Source organism: Lepidothrix coronata, unplaced genomic scaffold, assembly GCF_001604755.1.
Source record: "Lepidothrix coronata isolate B3197 unplaced genomic scaffold, Lepidothrix_coronata-1.0 Scaffold90, whole genome shotgun sequence".
Taxonomy (NCBI): domain Eukaryota; kingdom Metazoa; phylum Chordata; class Aves; order Passeriformes; family Pipridae; genus Lepidothrix; species Lepidothrix coronata.
Genome location: NW_016690270.1, coordinates 3,261,123 through 3,282,147, shown reverse-complemented (window position 1 = coordinate 3,282,147; position 21,025 = coordinate 3,261,123).

The following is a 21,025-nucleotide window of genomic DNA, read 5'->3' as shown; positions in this document are numbered from 1 at the left end:
CGAAAGGTCGAGGTCAGAAATAGATGGATTCTCTAAGCTGGTAGACTGGAAATATTCAAGGAATGAAATCAGCAGAACCCAGGCCAGCTCTAATAGCTTTCATCTGTTATGTTTGCCTTCCTTCACTAATCTAATGCTCATGTTTTTGTAAGAGAGGAGTTAAACATAACTTTTTTTTTTTCCTGCCCAGATTTATGAGTAATATGCAGCAAATCAGGCAGATCACTCATGCAAACAGTAGCTTTCCAATCCTCAGAACCATTCATCTCGAATAAAAATTGAATGTGGGATTTTTTAGAAATGTCTCAGCCCTTGTGCAAGCACAGCTATTGATTTCACCTTTAGAGGAGCAATTAGAAGATATATATGCAATGTCAATGTAGTTGTTAATGAAACATATCTTTCCCTACTCAGTATTCAGCTTATTTTCTTAGATACAGAACTTGAAGGAAGTTAAAAATCACTCTGCAGCATGAGTTGGTGAGGTATTACTAAAAGATAATCATATTTTAGAGAGCATCACTCATCCTGAGAGATCCCAAACTGCCTGTGGAATATTTGCATAGGCAGATGTTTTCTAAAACAGTGGCAGAAAAGAGACATTATGAGGATCTCACTGTCTTTCCAGCTTCTGCACAAAATTCAGGAGGCAAGAGGTTTTGTAGGAGTCAGGTCACTGTTCACTCCTGCACTGGAGGGCTCAGAGCAGGGAGGGGACGGGGAGCTGAGCTCCCTGTGCCACACAACACCTCAAAGGACAGACTTGGATCAAACACAGCAGGAGGAATCCCCAGTTCTAATGCCAAGTGTGACATTGGCTGGATGGACCTTCTGTATTTTCTTACCTCCAAAGACAAATCCCAAAATCACAGAGGCTGGAAAAGACCTCCAGGAGTCCAACCTGTGCCCGGTGCCCACCTTGTCCCCCAGCCCAGAGCACTGAGTGCCACGTCCAGTCCTTCCTTGGACACCTCCAGGGGTGGGGACTTCACCACTCTTCCAAAGCCTGACCACCCTTTCCATTAAGAAATCCCTCCTGAGAAGAATTTCTGTGCTATTTTTAGCCCTTCATTCTCTTCCTGAGAATGTCCTACGGACACCTAATCTGTATTTCCAGCAGAATTACATTTATCACCTCTGTTGAGTCACCCAGCTGGATCTGGATGTCGCGCTCTTTCCTCCTTTCTATTTCTATTTATCTCTCTCCAGCCAACTTTTCAAAGTCAAATTGAAGATGAATTATGGAAGACAGCTGCATTTTATACAGCATCATGATTTCTGAACGTCTTTGTCACCCCCACAACGATTCCAGTGCTCTGGCTCTGATATTAATGGATACATCCCTGCAGCAAAGCTAAACCAGCCCGGAGAACCTTCTGAGGAGGGCAGGGCAGTTTATGGGGTGATCCATCAGAGCAGTGGCCTGAGACCCCCGGCTTTGACAGGCTCCAGCAGCAGCTCCACAGAGCCAGCAGTGCACAGCTGGAAGGGAACACACTCACATTCTCCCTGTTCCCTTTTTCCGTGAGCCCACATCACCAGGAGCCCTTTGGGAAGGGCACACGTGGCATTCAGTCACTTTGTGCCACCTGGAGACACAACACTCCCCCCATTTGCTTCAGGTTCTGCATTATTCCATCTCACAGAGACGCTGGATTCGGACCTGGAGTAAAAGCTGGGTCACTTCTCAAACCTTTTCCCCAACAAAACCACCAGGGAAGGCTGGAGGAGTAGAGTCCCACACCTTCTGGAGCAAGGGGAAGGCCTTCAGCCACAAACACAGGATTGAGCCCTTGGAGGCTCCATCCCAGCTGTGCTGGCTGCCACAGTGCAGGAAATAAAATCACTGAGGCTGGAAAACACCCCCTTGCTCACAGACTGAGCTCTTCACCATCACTCCTCAGAGCTCTTATTTTAGGCTCAGTTCTGCAAGGAAAGCACTCCCTAAGCTGGACTTACTCAGCAGAAAGACAAATATTCCCCCCCCAACAAGCAGCACTGGAGCAGCATCACCTCCTAATCCAGACTCCCTGATTTTATGGCTTCACCACAGTGCTTTGGGACACTCCTGTGACTCCACAGCAACTTCCACCAGGCTCCTTAAATTCTAACAATGACCTGATAATAGTAACTTTAAGCACCTGCAATTTTGAAAAACCAATAATCAGTGGGTTAGAGAAGGTCAGAGTCACTGCTCCCCTGCTTTTTGCCTTCTTTTTTTTTTTTTTGGATAATAAAGTGGTGATTTTAACCAGAACTGATATTCAGGCACTGCTTGGAATGATGTTGTCATTGTCAGTGTTCAAATCAGAGCACGAGGCCAAGAAGTCGATGGCCAAACTGGCCTGTAAAAGCAGGTCAAGGAGAAACAATGCACTGGGGAAAATGAGAGAAAATTATCTATAATTTTGGGGCTTGAATGTCAGCTGAGCCTTCTGGGCAATACCAAAAGCAATCAATGGGCTACCAGGCTGAGGTGCTTGGAAAGTAACTGAAACTCACTGGAAAAAAACTCTTAAAAGCAGCGAAATAAAATAATTCTGATGAAGAATTAAATTAGTTTAAATATTTACCGAATATGAAATAATTACTGAAAAGATTAAGAAAAAGAGGGAAATGGTTAAACAAATAAAATGACTGCAAACAAACACATTTCTCGATGAAATAAAAGGATTATGGCAAAGCTTGCCTGTGAAAATTGATAAAAAGCCTTGTTCCCAATTTTCTCTCAGTCCGTTAAGAGCCAGCCACGTGGAGAAATTATTAGGAGCTGTAATATCTCAACCTGTATTTTGAATCAGCCATTCAAATTAATGCAAAGCAGATGGAGTGGACCATATTTTCCTAAATCACACGCATTAAAATATGTAATAGAAGTTTTTGAGCTTAGAAACTAAAATAGGCTAAAGCCACAGTCCCAGGTTTTCTACCCTGGTCCACCAAATCAGTGGAAGGTACAGGAGAGTCAGAGAGTCACAGAGTTGCAGAAGGGTTGGGGTTGGAAGGGACCTCAAAGATCATCCAGTGCCACCCCCTGCCACGGGCAGGGACACCTTCCACTAGCCCAGCTTGCTCCAAGTTTATCCAGCCTGGCCTTGGGCACTTCCAGGGATCCAGGGGCAGCCACAGCTTCTCTGGGCACCCTGTGCCAGTGTCTCCCTCCTTCATGACACATCTGGAGCATCTCCTGTGCCAGGCTGTGGACAAGCCCTGTCTTGGGGAGTCCTTGCTTGGAAATGATTTGGAGAAAACAAGGCTATTATTTTTTTCCCCAAAACAAGGGCTGGTGCGTCTAATTTATTTTTGGCAGATATTTGCATAACTAGATTACTAAAAATCAGCAGGAGCAGTCCAGATTAGGAAAGGTTTCCTCACTGGAAGAGTGGATGTCAGGCGTTGGAACAGGGGGTGGTGTCACCATCCCTGGAGGTGTTCGGAGAACAAGCAGATGTGGTTTAGTGGTTTGGTGTTGTGGTTCAGTGGCCCTGGTGGGATCTGTTCAAAGGTTGGACTCGATGATCTTGGAGGCCTTTCCCATGATTCTGTGATTCCATGGGATGCAGCCTCGGGGCTGGTGTGAGAGGGGGGATATTTGCTGCTGGAACGCGACGGCGTTGGAGCGGAGCCATCGATCCCTCACGGAGCCATCGATCCCTCACGGAAACATCTCCCACCCAGAGCTCCCGTTACACCCAGGGGTGATGGTCCTGTGCTCTGTGCTGGGTACAAACCAGTGGGTCCCTGCATCCCAGTGGGCTCCTGGGTGCCTGTGAGCCGGCAGCAGCACCGGGATGAAAGCAGGAGCATATGGAGCACCAGGACAAACACGTCTCCTCGCGCAGAGCGAGTCTGGCAAGAGCCCGCGGAGAGGCGTGAAGGAAGTTGTGAGGAAGGAGGGGAGCAGACAGCTGGCCCTGGAGCACAAAGCACCATCTCCCACACACATGGCAAGGCCAACAAAGCCCTTCCTCCCCCGACGCCCCTTCTGCTCCTTCCCGTTCACGGGAATGTCGCCGAAAGACTAACGAAGGTTTGTGCAAACTGCTCCTGACATTTGGAGGCCAATTAAGCATATGTGCATCCACCTATGGAAAAGAGGAGTGCAGGGAGCTGTGCAGCCAGGCCCCCACTTTGCAAGGGGAGGTTTTGGGACGTCTCCAGTGATTAGGACATGGTTGGTCATGCAAAAATGTCGCTGCTCCAGCAGGGTCGTGAAACATCAGCGTCTCAGAGTTGTGACTCCTTTCACAGAATTATACAACAATCCTGGGAAGGGACCCACAAGGATCACCAGCCCAACTCCTGGCCCTGCACAGGACACCCAAAAATCCCACCATGTGCCTGAGAGTGTTGTCCAAACACTCCTTGAGCTCTGGCAGGCTCAAGGCTGTGACCACCGCCCTGGGGAGCCTGTTCAGTGCCCAACCACCCTTTCCACCACACAAAGGGGTTAGAAAAAGTTGCTACATATTAACCTGCTCTGTAGGATCAATGTGGAAATTAGAAAACTTAATGATCATTACTGTTTATCACACCTAGGAGGGACACATGAACATCCCACCACTCATCCGTACCCGTTGATCTGAGGATTTTATTTGGAAGCTTTGGACTAAGGGAAAGGAAAGGAGGTTTTTTTCCTACATCTCCAAACTCTTTAATGATCAGAAACTAAACATTTCCTTTCCACTTCAGATGTTAATGGGTTTTCTTTCTGATTTGCAGAAATTGCCATGTTTATACACTAAGATGGTAAGCACTAAGTGGTGATAGATGAAGACGTGCAGTGCCAGAAAACAAACTGAGATGGGAAGGTTGGCTTAAAAACCAACAAGTTTGAAGGAAAAAAATGAAGGCTCCAGTGAAAACCAGAATTAAACAGGCCACAATATTTCCTGGTATTTCTATCAGAACCCCCAGATAGACTAAAAAATGGGCTCAAAATTCACTGGAGGTCTCTTTGCCAGGAGAACCTTCTCAGTGAAGACAGGTCTGTTCCTCAGCACAGGGTTGCTCAGATTTTCTTCCCTGTGGGAGTGGGTTTGATTTTGGTTTTTTTGTAGATCTGTCTGTATCAACTTCTGCAAATAAAACCAAGGCTTTCTTTGCCTTTCCAGTTCATTTTGCCCCTTGTCACAGCTGGCAAAACCCACTGAGCAGCAGGGTCAGGCTCGTCCAGGAGCCGCCTCCCCTTGTTGTCGCAAACCTTGTTCTCCATTTCCAAATATTTTCCTCCTGGCAAAATCCTGTGTTTTTTTTCCAAGTGAGTCCAGGGAGGGAGGAAGGAAGGCACAGACAGCCACAAAGGCTGGGATGTGAATGGTTTGGTCAGTTTGGTTGTGTTTGGTTGTCTGTTAATCCCGCAACCGCAGGCTCCAGCCAGCAACAAGCAAGTCCCCTCTGCCGGGATAAATCCATGGGAAGGGAGCCAGTGGAGCTGTGATAGAGAACACTGCCTGAGAATCTGGTCTGCTGTTTCCAAATAAATAAAAAAACCCCACCAACAGAAGGTTGGCTACTTGTGTGTGTGTGTGTGTGTGTGTGTGGAGAGGGAGGCTTCAAACAGATAAATCGGGAGGAAAGCACAAGGTCTGCAGGGGGTTTTGATGGATTACGTTGCATGTTTGAACATAATACACATTAAGGCTGGAGACACCGATGCTTTGAATGGTGTGAAATTCCATCTAATGTGGGTTGTTTGCCTGACACAAACATGTTTAACACGAGATGGAACAAAGGCGAGAAAATCACAGCCGGGTTTCTGAGTGACGCTCGAGAAATTGTTTGCTCTCCCTCCCACCTCCCGGTTTAAAAACGCTGCTCCTCTCCTGCAGCCCCACACCTCTCCCCCCCCCCCCACCACCCTCAGCAATGGGTTGGTAAATAATTCAGGGGGAAAAAACAAGCACCAGAACTCAGAGCAATAAAAATGATGTCTCTATCCAGTGCTGAGGCTCATCGTGCCACTTAAGTAAGACAGATGGGAGGATGCGCCGTCCTTTGCTGGGTAAAACTGCACGGAGAGAAACTGGATGAGCCTGAAATTAGAGCAGAGGGTGAGCTGGGGGTGGATGTACTGGTACGGTGTTGCCTGACAAAGATGCAGGGAAGAATAATTTACTCTGAAATGACAGTTTGAAGGGGGGAAGGAAAATAAACACACAGGAGGGAGCTCGGACTCATTAGCGGCCCAGCCGCAGCGTTCCGTCGTTAATGATAATAAAGGACCCGGCTGAACCAGTGACTCACAATAACACTCAAGCCTCCGGGTCTCCATTTTTAGTTAACACATCATAACTGGCAGTGCAGCAGAGCTGTGGGATGAGGGATGGGGCACACAGGATGTGGGCAGGGATGGGGACTCTTCAGGAAGCGGCGCTGATTTACGCCGGGCTGAGGCGAAGGAATTAGGGCTGCAGCATTCCTCAGCTCCAGCTCCAAAAACCTATGGCAGCAGGGCTGTCTGGGGCTCCACAGCTCAGACAACTTCCACTCGGTTTTATAAATATTCCCCTTCATGGGAAATATATTCCCTGCCTGCGGGAAATGGGGAGGAGCGGAGACAAAAGGGAGATCGTGGTGGTGGGTTGTGTGCCATGATCAGAGACCACAACGGGGAATAAACACGTGGCTGGAGCTTAAACTGAGACCTGAGTAGCCAGAGCTCTTTGATCTAATCCAAGTTTAAGGGTTTGTCAAAATAACCCTTTTACCCTTCAATATTTAAAGTCTTTGTCTCACTTAGAAACCTTCCTGATGAAAGACATTCTCACAGAATCCCAGAATCGCCGGGGTTGGAAGGGACCTCTGGAGATCATCCAGTCTGACCAGGCAGGGTCACCTGGAGCAGGTGACACAGGGACATGTCCAAGTGGGTTTGGGATGTCTCCAGAGTGGGAAACTCCACACCCTCCCTGGGCAGCTGCTCCAGAGCTCTGCCACCCCCATGGAAAGAAGTTCTTCCTTATACTGAGGTGGAACTTCTTGTGGTTTAGTTTATGGCCATGACTCCTTTTCCATTTTGCCCTCTCCACATAAACCTGGCTGTGGCCTTCTCAGCATTGCCAACTAAACAAGCTCTGCCTGGATCAGTATTCTGATGGAGAACCAGCCAGGGAAAGGGAGGATGGACACGGTGTTCAGATGTCAGGGAATGCCCTGTTTTCCACAGTCAGGAAGAAGCCAGGCTCTCAGAGGGACAGCAGCTCTGTTTACTGTGAAATCCTGCACCCCTTTCTCTTTAGATTATTGCCCTAATTCTGCAGTGCTGAGGTATCTCTGTGTGATTCTGCTGTAGAAAGCTCTGGAATTCCCAGTGGCCAGAGATCACCTAGAACTGAAAGCGCATTTGCAGTTAAGCCTCAGACCCAAGGTACTGAGCAATTCTGACAACCTAAACACTTCTTTTGGTGCCAAAACGGGAGCTGAGCTACTTAGAAGAGCTTGCCTTTGACTTCTGAGTGTCAAAAACTTGGCTTTCAGCATCCCCCAGATTCTGGCCTTTGGTATTTTGCTCCCACTGGAAGCCAAACAAAGCCCAGCACCCCCAGAATGCTCCACGTTGCTTTCAAGTTGAAGAATAATTTATAAATATTGATTTGTGTGCTGGAGGCTCAATCTTGCAAGGTGCTGAGTACACACACATCTCTCTGCTGCCCTTTGGACAGCCTCAGGGGAAAGGCACTTGATAAATGCACAATACAGTTATTCTGGCAAGAAGAAGTGCCAAGTACTGTTATTGTTATGTCCCTTCAAACACAAGTGCAGATTTATTTTGAAAGCACACATATAGTGGGAGTTGCAAGGTAGAGGTAAGACATTAATTATGCCTCAGCATGAGAGCTCTGACAGATTATGGGCAGGCTAATTAAAGTCTTTAATTAAAATACATAGTCCTTGCAAAGCTCAGAGTAGATATGGAAGAGCTGGCTCTGAGAAGGTTGGAAATCACCTGAATGAAGGCACCCAGGACTGAACAGAGCCCAGTGTCTTCCCTCTGCTCTGCATCAGCAGATCATGAGGATCTTGGGTGTCTGGGGGGTGTGAGGAGGTGGCTCCAGTGCCTAAAGGGCTCACAAGGCTGCAGAGGGACTTTCCTCAAGGCATGGAGTGATAGGAAAAGAGGGAGTGGTTTCAAACTAAAAGAGAGGAGGTTTGATCAGACATTAGGAAGGAATTCTTCTCTGTGAGGGCGGGGAGGCCCTGGCACAGGGTGCCCAGAGAAGCTGTGGCTGCCCCATCCCTGGAAGTGTCCAAGGCCAGGTTGGACGGGGCTTGGAGCAACCTGAGCTAGTGGAAGGTGTGGAGGGTGGAATGAGGTGATCTTTAAGGTCCCTTCCAACCCAAACTGGTCTGTGATTCTGTGATTCCAGGACTGGCAGATGGTGCAGGTGTCAGCAGCAGTGTGAGTGCTCACCCTCAGTCTCCATGGGAATGATGGTGCCTGCCCTCACAAAACAGTTGTCTTGTTCTCTGGTTTGCTTCCCTCTCAGATTCCGGATGGATTGAGCCCGGGGCAGGCTCACATCCCATTCCTGCCACTCCACTCCAAGCACTGGCCCCACATGCAAGGGAAAAACACAACATGTCCCCATGGCTTTGTACAAGGGTAACAACAGCCTGGACCTGAACTCTGCAAAGTTTGTTCTACAAAGCTGCAGTTTGAAAGGGTGTGTTCCTAATCCTGGAAAAGTGCCCCACTGCAGATCCCAAACTCAAAACTGGGAAATGTTTCACTTTTTAATTAAAGCGAAGCTTCTGGTTTTCCCTTCTTTGTTCTGTTCCAGAAAGCACAACATTTGGGTTGTAAAGACTAAGTATCAATTTATGTCTTATCACGAAAACCTTGGCTCTTGGAATCTTCCCATAGGTTCAACTGAATGTTTTCAACTGAGTTATGGTTTGTATTTACATAAATTACCATATGAAACTTGTTAATATCTCCTGAATATCCTTTTTCAGAGCACTATTAGACAGGGTTCTGTGCTTTTGTTTGGGACTCAATGTCAGCAAATCAGAATTCACGACTGTGATCACTTTAGGAACGCAGCAAAAATAATTTATTCCCTAACATACAGTCTGGGTGTCAAATAATCCGTCCTGAGAAATGCTATCTGAAATCAGCAGAATTTTATCATGCAAATTACAGGAAGTGTTATCGTTGGGAACAGCGGGAAGTTCCTGATTCCCTGTCATTTACACATTAAATGAGCTCAGACTTGCTCCGTGGAAGGCACCGTGCCCCGGCCTCGGGGTTTTTTATAGAATCACCAATAGCAGGAAAGGGCAAGAAGAATTTCACCTGTTCACAGAAGTTCATTGTTGGGTTTCATCTACAGCAAAATTCCCTGCTGGTAAATATATTTATCCATGAGTGAGAGGCAGCTGGATTTGCACCTCCCCACTGGAGTGTGGCTGCACTGGGGAGGGAAAGATGCTTGGTTGGCGCTGTGTGTGTCATCCCTGGAGCTGGGAGCTGGGGGAAAGATCCCCAAGTGTGGTTCCAAGTGAGGGTGGGGACATGCTCTGCTCAAGATACGAGTCCTGCGGGGTCTGACCCTCCTCCTCACACGGGACTCAGCCATCACTTCTGAGCACCAGCGCTGCTGAGAGTTTCCTCCTTGAATGGAAACCATCTCTAGGTAAAAAAAAGCACGGTGAGGGTAATGCTGTTTGTTTTTCCACGAGAGGAGCACTATTCTTCTACCAGGGTTGATCTTGGCAAGTTTGCCAGGAACTGACAGGTTCCCCTTATGATATCTGTGCAAGCTGGCACTGAGGGAGGGTTGTTGTCAGCTCCTGAGTGAAGTGATGCTGACACAGGTGAAGTCGGGCACTGCTGCTGCCCAGGCAGGTTTGGGCACGAGGAGTGTGACACTTGGACCTGCCTAACCCTAACCCCAACCCCACACTGGGGGGCTCTGAGCACAGCACACCCTAAAAGGAGTATTCTCCCTGCAGCACACACAGAGATACTCAAGTGTTCAAGATCAGCCCTACTTCTGATGGAAAACCAAGAGGGAATTCCCCAGAATGATCAGCATTTCTCCAGCAGTGTTGTTCTCCCATCCATGGCACCAGGCTGGGCAGGACAGCAAATCTGGCCTGCAGATGCTTCATGACAAGGAGGGAAATTACATTCCAGCCACAACTGAGTCTAATCTCTCTGAGGACCATGAATCTGTCACGGGCAGGGTGCTCACAGGAGTGGATGACAGTGCTTACTCAGGGCATTGATGTATTTGTGTGATCCACCTTAATTCACTCCCGGTCCTTCTGCTCTCCTGCAGAGGAGAAACACCCAGGGGGTTCTGAGGCTGCTCCATGTTTTAAAGTTAATGGACCTAATACTCCATTTCCAGCAATAAGGACTCCTCCCCTTCCAGGCCTTGTTTATCTGAAATTAGTTTTTCACGCATTATGTGTGCGTTTTGGTGTTGGGTTTTTTTTTTTTTTCCACTTGATAAAAGCACCCTCTTCCCAATCCAGGGCCCTGTGGGAGAGTTGAGAGCCTGTTCCCATTTCTACTGCTAGATATTTTTCACTCCTTGTTAATCCCTTCCTCCTGATTTGCTGCTTGCATTGGAACAGGGGGAGCTGAAGATAAGCAAAACAGGCCAAAGTCCCTAAAACGGCAAGGGGATGAGATCACCTGCCATCTGGAGCCTGTGGCCTTCCAAAGAGGAAACTCGGAAACTAATTAAAAATACTCTGTGTCATAAAGGCTAAACTGCCAGTGGGACTGAGAATAAATTGGAGATCATTAGACCTCTGCAGTAGCTTCCAGTAATTTTAGTTTTGTGAACCAGGTTGTGGCAGGGAGGAAAGCCAATGTGATGGGGTGAGGTTGCAGCAGGTCTGAGAGCTTGGAATAGGAGCCCTTGTCTCTAAAGACTGTTTTATTGACTCCCATCTGCCACCTTCAGACAGGTGAAAACCTCCCCAGAACGGATTGTCCCCTCCCCAGACAGGGAATGTGGTTTGAACAGCGGTGCTGGGTGTCCAGATCCCAGGAAAACCATCAGAAATCCCTCCTCATTTTTAGCGAGGAAGGATTCTCCACAGTTCCCATCCCACTCCTGCCCCTGCTCACACACACCAGAATCCCTTCTCCAGCCTCTGATCTTTGCCTCTGAGCTCAGAGGAGCAATCCCAGGTGGAAACATCACCCTCTGCCACTCTCATTCTTCCCACAGACAGACCAGGGTCGTGTTTCACATTTCATCTGAGTGACAAAATCTCTGTCAGACATCCCACACCGGCAGCAGGAACTGGTGACCTTCAGGGCTACTAAATGGACTTATTTGTTTCGTCTTCTTTGCCCAAAAGGTATCTGAGCAATAATTACTCTGCTGCCTGTGCTGCCTCGCTGCCTGCTGAGGTCACAGGGCTCGTTGTCAACAAACCTGCTAATGGCAATCCCACAAAAGGCAATTCCTCTTCCAGGGCCCATCACTCCATTAATGAGCCCTTAAGCTGAAGAACAGCAGTTTCCAAGAGTTACAGACATTTCTTTGCTTGTTTGGGGGCTCTCAGCTCGAGAGAATAATTTCATTTTGCCTGGGCTCAAGATGGACATCTACCTTGCAGAAGGGCTTTTCTTCCCCTAAATGGACTTTCCATGGTTTTACACTAACAAATTAAAACCAGACTGTGTTGTTACTGGTAACTCCAGCAAGCAGACACTAATAACATGATCCCAACCTCCCCCTGCCATTTGATTTACCAAGGCTTGTCTGGTAGGAGCTGCAGAGTTATTTTTGCACCAGAGTTGCAATCAACCACTTCATTTTTTTCAGTCACTTCGCATCTGCTGTGTTGATTTCCCATTGATTTTTAGCCCAAAGTGGCCTTTAGAAGCTGTTACAGTAAAGCCCAAATAGTGGCTTTCAAACTCATAAATATGGGTTTGGGCTGAGAGCGACCTTTGGGCAAGAGGGAGAATGGTGGTGAAGTGCTGCAGAGCTGCTCACCCTCAGCTTAAAACATCTTTTCCTGAGAAAAGGGTGGCAGAAAATGGAGCTGGTGCTCTCTGAGGTCATTGCCTGGTCTGTGGCAGCTTTGACAGCTCGGGAAGGCTGGCTCCTGGATTTCTTCATTTCCATGTCTTCCTTAAAGATCTTTTTTTTAATCATAGGATCAGAAGATCATGGAATTCCAGAGTGGTTTGGGTGGGAAGGGAACTTAAAGCTCATCTCATTCCACCCCCTGCCCTGGGCAGGGATACCTTCCACTAGCCCAGGTTGCTCCAAGCCCTGTCCAACCTGGCCTTGGACACTTCCAGGGATGGGGCAGCCACAGCTTCTCTGGTAAAACATCAGGGAAAGAGGCTTCTCGATCCTGAGCAGCTCATTACAGACTAACCCCTGATTTTGCTGAGGTTTCTTTCCCTTTCCTGGTCCTTATCCAGCAATTCCTAATGCTCTGTGTGAGAAGCAATCAGTTTATCAGAGGCACAAACACCGACTCTGCCTGAGCCACAAACTCTCCTGTCCTCCTGGTGCAAACAGCCACAACCTCATCAAAGCTCCTTAGGAGAGATGATGAAAAGTGCTAATAGGAATTGGGCTTTTAAATTGATGACTCAGTCAGGATTATTCAAAGTGATGGGCTGAAATTTGTTTTTCTCAGAAGCTGAAGCCTCTCCAGGGGCCAGGGAGGCCCAGAACAAACACTAGAGATGAGAGAAGTGGAAATTCTGCGTGACATTGCTGCTTCACCTTCGCAAGGATTGTTTTTATCCACACAAAAAACCAACAGGACTTTCATTCCAGGGACTTTGTTATGCTCTAAGAGCTTTTCTTGTCTTGTTTGTAATGCCATTCAAAAGTGGATCCATGCAGTTTTATTTTCTCTCCTTCCATTAGTCCTGCCCTTGGCACTGACCGAGCAGCTCCTGTCCCTGGAGCACTCGGTGAGTCAGGGACTGGGATCTGCAGCAAGTCAAAAGACAAGGAGGTTCTTCTAAACACAAATCTCATCTCTTTATGAATTCATGCCATTTGGGGACTGTATTAATCCAGCTCCCATCCCTTTGTAATTTATGTTCAGGCATAATCTTGAACATCTAAAAGCAGAAGTGTTTTATTTTCAAAGGAAAGCGAGCGATTCATAAAACATTATTTGTTGACATTTTCTGGAGAATATAAAGGGGCTCATTGCTCTGATTCAGACCTTATTTGCATAATTTTTCCTTCCCTCACCACAGGTAAATCATGGTTAAATATTGAAGCATTTATCACCTGNTTGCATAATTTTTCCTTCCCTCACCACAGGTAAATCATGGTTAAATATTGAAGCATTTATCACCTGAGTATTTTCAAGCCAAAACTTTATATGAGCATAGGAGAGAGGGACACCCTTTCTCAAGAACATGCATCAAACTGCAAAAAATATTTTGGCACTCTAGTTCTGCACTCACAAAATGAAGATCCTGGCCAGCTCTGGGCACAAACACCTCTTTGGGGAGGGAATTGTTTTTCACAGGACTCCCAAGGAAGGCCTCAAAGCTGAAATGCTGCATGGATTCCACCTGCACTGTGCTGAACATCCCCCGAGACACTCAGGGAAAGAAATATTTTTAAAAAAAAAGAGTATCTGGATGTTCAGTCACCCACAGAGAGGCCCTGCTCTGTCAGCTGACCTGTTGTTATCCAAGTTTATTGCTCTGTAATGTTGAGACATTTAATTTGGCTTGGAATTACTGGCTACATCCTCAGCTAATGGGAACTGAGGTGACTTTACAGCAGCTGCTGACAGGGGGATCACATCTTGTTGTTCAAGTTCCTGTTCAGCAACTCTACAATATGTAAATGGGAGTCAATTAAAAATACATATTTTACACAATAGAGAAGCTTTCAGCCCCTCACAAGTGAAAACACAACAAATGTGTCTGTTCTGTCCCCTTCCATTTCCCCCCCAAACCGTGGCCGGGGGCCAAATAAATAAGTGAAAAGGAAGAAACGCTGCTGTTTGTCACATAACATCAAACATTTCCCCCCGTCTCATCCTCCATTTTCCCTTCTGTCGTCCTAATAAATAAAATAATACTTGGGGGATTCGCATTTCCAAACAAACCATCTCTGCATTTGGCCATATCTCCTCCAGCAGGGAGGGAGGAAGGCTCTGCTCCTCAATAACTGACTGTACACAGAAAATGCATACAAATTATTGCAGCTGTCGCTATCACAACTTAGGAGTAAATGCAGATGGCACGAAATAATATTCACAAACAGCTAATAGAATTTTAATGGCTGTAGAAAGAAAATCAAATGAAAGACGCCGTGTTTACTCGGGGTAGGAAGGGAATTTATAGTGTGCCAGTGCAAGTAACGAGTCACTTTGGACCTTGCATTTTCCCACATTCAGAAGTGGGCAAGTCCCCGGGGGGTTTTTATTTATGGGAGGTTTAAATAGCAATCACAATCTGCGAGATATTCAAGGGTGCATCTGCATAAAGTGTGATGCTCACATTATGCAAATGTCATGTATGATGAATGAAATGCATCAAATGTCTTGAGGACACCCAGATGTTAAGCCTACCAGGATGCCAGGAAACATGGAAGGAGGTGAAGAACGTGATTTCTTCTCGACTTAATTGATTTTCATGTTCCAGCATCACCTTCTAAATACTTCCAATCAAGAAGCAAGCTCCAGTCACAGCTCACTTGTTGTGGTTGTCTTTTCCAATCATCATTCTCACTCTCCTTTTCCCAGCACAGCCCAAGAACCAGCACAGCCCTTTAGGTGGTTAACTGAGATAATTCCCTTGCACGCACGGCGCTCCAGTGTCAACGCTCACCAGTTAAACATGACATTTGGGGCTTTGCTTTCTTCCTCTTTTTTTGTTTTGTGGCCAACAGAACGGGCAGCAAGGCCGGGTTACAGCTCCCTGGGAGGGGCAGTTGTGCATGAGCTCTGGGCATGGAGGAATTCCAGCCCTGGCACAGAAGCCCAGCCCCAGGAGCAGGAGGCAGATGGGGCTTTGCAGGGTGGCAACGATGCTGCTGTGGCTTTTCCTTGTAGATTTGGGAGGAGAGATCATAAAGATCCATATGGGCTGAGGAGGGAAATTTATGGCAGAGTAAAAGCCTGTCCTATTAAAACAATCAGAAGCTGTGCCTTTGAGTTAATTGAGATGTTCTTTCAGGCCCCACACTGAGCTCATCCAGCTCTGTGCCCCCTCACCTTGGACCCCCTTGGATTTTGTTGAGCCTGGGACCCTCAGCCTTTTCTCCTGTGGAGCTGAGAGCTCTGCCCTGGCAGGAATCACCTCTTGGTCAGCATCAAACTCTGCAGCTCCTGGTGCAGATTAATTCTCAGATAAATTCTCTCACCTCTCACACCAGCACAAACCAACAGAACCAGGAGCAGTTCAAGGTAGAGGGCAAGGGCTCCTCATGGTTTTACTGATGGAATAGTGATGAAGGAATGATTGCTAGTTAAAACAAAAATCAGAAAGGGTTTCTACTCTTCTTCCTTGTCTTTGAGACAAAGAGACAATGGCCATCTCTCTATCCTCTCACTGCTGAAGAAAATGAGAAGATTTATTTAAATGAACAGGGACGTGTCAGTGCAGCTTTTCCATATGGCAGAGGAGGAGGAGGCTGCAGCAGGTGGGTCCCAGAGCAGATGTTAAGAATTCACACACAATCAGGGCCTGGCTCACGCTGTATTTGCTAAAATCCTGAATGTGCCAACAGTGGGAACAACCCTGCTTTGACCCCGAGGGAAAAAGATTTGGGGTAAAATGCTGAGAGAAGTATTTAAGGAACTGACAAAGCAAATCTGTGATTTAGCCTTTTCTGGGCTCAGCAGCAGCGACTTCACTGGGGGGGCTGCAATCCCCCCTGGCCCCTGAGGGGAACATCAGAGCATCCCCTGCAGAGCATCACTGAGTCCCAGCAGGGTTTGGGTTGGGAGGGACCTTAAATCTCACCCAGTTCCACCCCTGCCATGGGCAGGGACACCTTCCACTAGCCCAGGTTGCTCCAAGCCCTGTCCAACCTGGCCTTGGACACTTCCAGGGATGGGGCAGCCACAGCTTCTCTGGGCAACCTGTGCCAGGGCCTCCCCACCCTCGCAGGGAAGAATTTTTTCCTAAAAGCCCTTTGGTTTCTTGAGCTCAGATGCTGAAGCAAACCAGTCCTGTGGCACCATCACTGAGGGCTGTGCCTTCCAAAGTTATTTACTTGTTAACTGAGGCTTCGAATAAAATCGAGCAAGCTCCTAATTAAGTTAGAAATGTAAATCTCAGTTAATTTCAATGATGCTGATCTTATTGATATGGCAAATCAGTAACTGTCTGGAAGTGACAGATTAAAACTGATAAAAATAATTTTACTATTGAGCACATCATTTGATGTCGTAAAAACGGAATTGTGAAAGCCAGTTTAAAATGATGACTATTGAATCTGCTCCCAGTGATAGATGGCTTTTAAATGCACCAAACCTGCCCACAATCTGAAATTCATAATAATTCTTGAAAATGTCCCTGTTAAAGGAACACTCACACATAAATACACATTTTTGTCTGACGGGAAAAGTATTCTACTTTAAATATCAATATACATTCTCACACCTCCTACTCAGCTTAGGAGAGGGATGTGTGGGGTGCCTGTACCTAAAAGCAGACAGTAGGGTGCTGGTCCCCACTCAGGTTTAGCCTGAGACTCTTAATCAGGGCTCTGAAATCCATATGGAAGAGTAAAGCTGGGAATACAAGTCCTCTTGCACCAGACACCATCAGACAAAGTGATTAAAACTCCATCAGTCACTGGATGCAATAGGAATACTGCCTATGGAGTGACTGCTGCTCCTGGATCAATAGCTGCTGTTTTATAACAAACCCCAAATTCCTGGGCTTTGCTGGCAGTTTTTCCGGCTGTTATCCAATGGCTGCACTCAATTCCATTGACAGCTGCTCTTAAATGTTATGGATTCCCAAAGAGTTCCTGCAAATTCCAGTTACTTCTGGTGTTAAAACACTCTGCTCGAGTCCCTTTGGGAGCAATTGGGGGCGGGGGGGTGTAAAGTGAGCACAGTTTCACATCCAATTTTGGGCTCTGACAGCTCCTGTGCAAACTTTCCTCTGCACAAACACCAGCCCAGGCTCCAGATTTGGGAGCCAGAGGGGCAGAGGGAGCTGTGCTGGGCTGGGCTGGGTGGGCTGGGTGCTCAGACCAGCCTGGCCCAGAAGGGTGGGGACAATGACACTTATTTATTGTGCCAAAAAATGAATTATGGAGTCACAGACTGGCTTGGGTTGGAAGGGACCTTAAAGCTCATCTCGTTCCACCCCCTGCCACAAGCAAGGACACCTTCCACTAGCCCAGGTTGCTCCAAGCCCTGTCCAACCTGGCCTTGAATGCCTCAGGAAATGTTAAGGATTAGCCAGCTAATGTGTTCGGTGCCTTGGAGCTGGAATGTGCTGATCCAGTGGGAAGCAGGGTGATGAGCTGATCCCTCAGCCCTGAGCAGGATTGCTCCCCACGGTCCCTTTCCCAGCCCTCAGCTCCATCTGCTCTGCAGGAGCCCGACCTCTCCTCATGGGACAGCACCATGCGGCTCAAGAGCCATCACTGCTCAGAAGCCATTTCTGAGATTAAACCTCAATATCCTTAATTTCAGCCCCATATTTCCTCGCCCTTGCATTTTATTTGTCATTAATAAGACATCCCAGAATATATAGGGGCAATAACATAACAGCACATGATATTGTTCTTCCTCTGACTTGGGACTTCCTTGCTCTTTGCTGATTTGTGTTGCAGCTCCTCCTCATGTATTTCATGGGTGTGAGGCTGAATTTATACTGCAGTGATCCAAGGCACTGCTGTTAATGCATCTTCTCCCCTCGCCTCCTCTTGAGTTCATGAATCTTCCACCTCCCCGATGCCACCCAGATATTAAACACATTATTCTGCTTTGATTGAATACTGGGGAAATTAAATTTCTGCAGTGACTTACTTCTTTCTGAGGGAGCTGAGCAGGGAATATGCATCCAGGAAAGCAGAAAGGAAAAAGGATGGAAAAAAAAAAAAAGAGAGGATCAAGCACTGAGTTAAGAGTGACCATTTTCACCTCCATTAGCAGTTTTGTGCTAGATATGATAAATTTGAGCTTCAGTGGTGCAAATTCCAACATCTGCTCCATCTCTGCCTCCCAGACGTGTTGACAGGTGTAGTCTCCTCCTCAGGATTGCCTGGGAGCCGACAGATGGACTGCCAGCAGTAAATAAAGGGTAAATCCCACTGGCAGTGGCAAGGGGCTCCTGAACTTTTCCTTTGTTTTCCCTCATTTGGTTGCACATCTCCAGACTCTGTGCTCACTCTCTTAACAGCATTTAGCAAGGAATTTCCTTCTCTTTAATCCTTTCTCTTATCTCCCTCGAGAAGATGAAAGCTAAATGATGTTAATCTGCCAAATATTTCTGATCATTGAGGGTGCAATATAAATTACCACCCTGACTGGGAATTAATTGGGAAATCAAACGAGGCTGGAGAGGAATGTCAACACCCGAACATCCTTTCTTCCCACACATCCAAGGACAGCACTGTGCAGGGCTAGAATTCAGTGTGCAACCAGAATTTGTGGAAGAGGGCATGGACCAGCCCTGTCCAGAGCCAGGCCAGCCCATGGGGTTTGTCTCCAGGTGCTCAGACTTGGAAATAAGGATGTGCACCAGCATCCCAGAGCTGCCCCTTCATTCTGCTCTGTTTTAGCTCCCAGTGTTTGCTGGGATGATGTTGTGACACTCCCCTCTGGTTTTGACAGAATCACAGAATGGTTTGGGTCAGAAGGATCTTAAAGATCACCAGATTCCATCCCCCTGCCATGGGCAGGGACACCTTCCACTAGCCCAGCTTGCTCCAACCCGACCTTGGACACTTCCAGGGATGGGGCAGACACAGCTTCTCTGGGCACCCTGTGCCAGGGCCCCACCACCCAGTTTTTCCAGTATTTCAGCAGGGCTGAGATGTCCCCACCAGTTTCCCTTCCCAGCTTTGTCCCCAGAGCCAGTTGCCTGCAGAGTTTGGACCAATTCAGCTCCATTTTTGGTGTCTGATTTATCCTGTGAGTCCTTCCCAGTAACTGAAGAACAGCTTTCAGGTGTGAGATGAATGAAACTTCTGCATGAAGAGAGATGATAAGTATTTTCCAGAGTCAGACCTTTTCAGATGAGCATCTCTGGGTGCTCATCCTTCTTATTAATTCAAAAGGATACCCATCAAACCCCACAGAGCCCTGCACAGGTGAGGGCTGTCCAGAAAAGGCCAAATCCATGGCTGATGAGACACTGACAGCCAAGATCTCCTGCAATATTTTGTTTCTCCCTTTAAAACCTTGTGCAATTGTCACTATTTAATGCCCAATAATATCTGCACCCCTGGGACACTCAGTAATTGTACACCCTGACAAAACCCAAACATAAGATGCTTTGGGGATCACAGATATAATTGTTGGAGAGTTTGGTTGCTCACAGGGTTTAGTTCTACCCAGAATAGAGAAAGTCTGGTGCTTTTCCTGCACCTGTCAGGAATACAAAAATTCACCCTTGAAGAAAAGATCCAAAGCCACTGGAGCCAGTGGGAGAATCTCATCTGCTCCTGTGGACTTTCACTAGGTCTGAAAGCGTGGAATAAAATAGCAGGGGGCAAATCCTCTTTTTTTTTTTTTTTTTTATTCCAATCTTATTCGTGCAAAACTCCTGCTAATGTCAGCTGGAGCTCCAGGGGAACAAGGGTAGTGCCATGTGTGAGTGAACTGATCCAACACCTCTTTATTCCCAGCTTTCCACCTACCCAGACATCGAGAGACATCCCAGACAGTGAAAGAATCTCTCTGTCCTCTAAGGGACAAAAGGAACATCCTCAGAATTTGGACAAAACCGTGCAGGAAACTTTGTTGCTTCCTGAGAAAGCAAGTTTTTCTTAGATTTTGTAATTCCTCCCAAGCTGCTGTTGGTGTTCATAACACTGGGGCATTACAAGTAGAAAGAAGGAGAATCCTGGACATTCTGGGGAAGGAATTAGTTTTCCCAATGGGAAATCAAAACATGCAAAGAGCACTTTGCTGTTCCTATTTTTCAGATGAAAGAAGCTAAGTTAAGATCCCAAGGAATTTGCTGGCTTTCCTGTTGGATACACCAGTCTTCCTGTGTTATAAATCACATTTGGTTCCTTTCTATTTTATTTTATTATTTTTTTTTACATTAGTTATACAACTCCCCTCAGCTTAAAATATTCTGTGCTTATGAAGGTTATGATAACCTGGCTGTCTCCTGGGAGCAAGAAGCACAAAGGCACTTTCTGGGTAATAAAAACTGTTCTCACCAAGCCAACACAACCACTCAGGGGGCACAGGCACAGTCTGGCTCCAACCCTGCCCATCAGGGCTGGCACAGGGGACCTGAGCCAGCTGGGAGGGGGGACAGGACATCATAGAACCACAGAATCATACATTTTTTAAGGTGACAAGAGACCTCTAAGATCATCAAGTCCAAGCATTAAGCCAACACTGCCAGGGCCACCCAGGTCCTCAGGCACCACATCTCTGTGGTTTTGGACATTCCAAGGATGGAGATTCCACCACATAGCAAAAAAAACACCCCACAGCTGGGAGGGAAGTACTTCGTGTTTTCAAGCAGGGTGAAGGAGGGGGATGGCCCAGCACTGGGGGTGTTTCAGTGGAGCAGAACTCAGTCCTGTGGCATTAAAACCAAGGAGAGGGATCAGCTGAGTCCCTGAGATCCCTCAGCTCAGCAGACAGGGACTTTGTCCATGCTGCATGAGGGTCTGACAGACACATCCCAGAGCTCCTGCAGCACCCCCTGTCCCAGAGGAGAACTGACAGAGGGGGGTCAAACCCTGGGGGTCCATTTGCTCTGTGCTGCTGATCCGATCTCTCGGCCCTGAGCTGCTCCTGTGAGCAGCCAGCAACCCCAAATCACAGAATCCCAGAATCAGCTGGGCTGGAAGGGACCTCCGAGATCATCAGGTCCAACCCTTGATCCAACCCCGCTGTGGTTCCC